The sequence below is a fragment of the Octopus bimaculoides genome, chromosome 17 (genome assembly GCF_001194135.2).
Source record: "Octopus bimaculoides isolate UCB-OBI-ISO-001 chromosome 17, ASM119413v2, whole genome shotgun sequence".
NCBI classification, from domain to species: domain Eukaryota; kingdom Metazoa; phylum Mollusca; class Cephalopoda; order Octopoda; family Octopodidae; genus Octopus; species Octopus bimaculoides.
The window spans coordinates 16,787,130-16,789,676 of record NC_068997.1 but is presented as its reverse complement, the minus strand read 5'-3'; positions in this window follow the sequence as shown (position 1 = coordinate 16,789,676).

Genomic DNA, 2,547 nt, shown 5'->3' with positions numbered 1-2,547 from the left:
ATATATATATATATATAAAACAACGGATGTATAATTCAGTGTCTCTTTTCTAAATCAAAAGATATAAGCAACAACTAAATATGATGTTTGTTATGTATGGCTTAAAGGTGGTTTTACTGGTATTTCTAGCAGAATATTTGTCCGGGTAGATGCTCCATCATGGCTTCAGTTTCTATCGGTATTCATCTATTCTTTGTTATCTGTGATTTTATTTACTTAGCCTTTTCTTTATTTTTTAATTTCTTAGTATTCCTTGATTTGTCTTTTAAAATCCGACCTGCCTTTAGACGTAATTGTTTTTTTTTGTTGTTGTTGCCATCTTCGTTAATATTGTTTGTGTCATTCATCATCAACAAGTCATCTCCGATTAGATTCACATACGATCAAAGATATTTGAAGCTCAGCGCCCGCGTCTTTGAGACTATATCGTTGTTGTATTGTTTAAGAGATGGCCTTGAGAGAAAAACACAAGCAATTAATTATGTAGGTGTAATACTTGTTAGTCGGCTGATTTGATCACGGTTCGTGTGTCAGAAACAGAATCAATTATATCGTCGTGGAATAGCCATTTTAACCATTTATGAACATACAAACAATATTGTTTTCATTCAAATTACGATGAACGTAAACAAACAAACGAAGTTTGCTTTAGAAGCGTTGAGATGTCTTAGAAAGTTAAAGAAGTGATTTTTAAATTCTCAAACGCAGGATAATGATAATAATATAGCCTGAACAGGATAAACTACCCCTATTTTGCAGAAAAAAGTGTAGGCTGCAAAATAGGAGTGGTTTATCCTGTTCAGGCTATATTATTAGCATTATCCTGCGTTTGAGAATTTAAAATCACTTCTTTAATATTATTTTCATTTATCGTTTGCTTCTCGCGGTATCACAATTTTTGTCACATCGCTGCGTCTAGATTATCAATAGTGTTCCACAGGGGAAGAAAAGGAGAAAATGACCCATGTGAATGATTGCTTGCCTCTCCCTCCCAAATTTAAGGTTTTGTGCTATCAGGATTATTAATTAAATTGTCCATAAGCATACATTTGTGTATGTACATATATATATGTGTGTGTGTGTATATATATATATATATAACGGGGTGGGGGGAGAATTCACAAAAAACAAAAGACGAAGACGGGTGGTGTAGACAACAAACAGATGTATTAGTAAAACGCTCGGTAGGTGAAAAGTCTTAAACGTTTCGAGCCTACGCTCTTCAACAGAAAGGAACACAGAAAGAAACAAGGAGAGAAAAAAAAAGGAATGAGTAGTGGCTAACGATCTATCATGGCAAATGCCGGACACAAGTGTCACACAGGAGAGCTAGGAAGAAGGGGAGATAATAAAGTAATGATAACAGGTAAGTATGTGTGTGTGTATATATATATATACATATACATACAGACAGACATACTTACATATATATGCACACATGAAACTCTGAGTATTTGTCACGTGAGTCATCAATCTACCTGCTTACCTTTCTATTTATGCGCATATATATATATGTCTGCGTGCGTATTTATGTATACGTATAGATGTATATATATATATATATATATATACATATATGTGTATGTATGCATATATATATATAAATCATACGTACATATATATGTATGTGTGTGTGTGTGTATGCATATGATGCTGGTGAGCTCTATGAAACAGAAATAATTCTTCGTGTTGGCGGCAATAATGAAGAAAATCAATAGGAATACTATTTCTAATGTTAATTAAAATATTAATTAAATAAAAAGATGCAATAATAAATAAAATGAAGGTAAGCATTGTACGCTTATGTCAAAATGGTAAATAGATATAGAGTTGATATATGAAGTTTGAGGGGGAACAGAAATCAGAATAGACCGATAGATAGATAGATAGATAGATAGATAGATAGATAGATAGATAGATAGATAGATAGATAGATAGATAGATAAAGTCACTATAAAATCACATACGTACAAGCACAAATACACATGAATAAAAATATTATATATATAAATGTATATATATGAGTGTATATATATTTGTATAAATACACACAAAAATGTTTGTGTGTGTGTGTGTGTGTGTGAAATGAGTCCTACTTCATTATTAAATTAATTAGAAATATATTTATGTTTTTATTTATTTGTGTGTGTGTGTGTGTGTGTGTGTGTGTGTATAATTATGTATGTGTACATGTACATATACTTACGTATATACATATAAACAAAAATGTATAGATAGATTTCTAATTAATTTATTAATGAAGTAGGATTCATTATATATATAATTTATAATATATATGTGTGTATATACGTATATATGTATATGTATGTAAATGAGTGTGCGTGTGTGTGCGCGTGTGTTATTTCTTTACTACCCACAAGGGGCTACATGTGTGTGTATCGATGCACATTTGTTCTTCCATACATTTATGCTTGTGTACCGGAGCAACACATACAGCTACAAAAGAACGCGTCAGCACCCACCCATCCATACCCACCAACGCACATACATACATATACACAATTACACATACACACACAAATATAT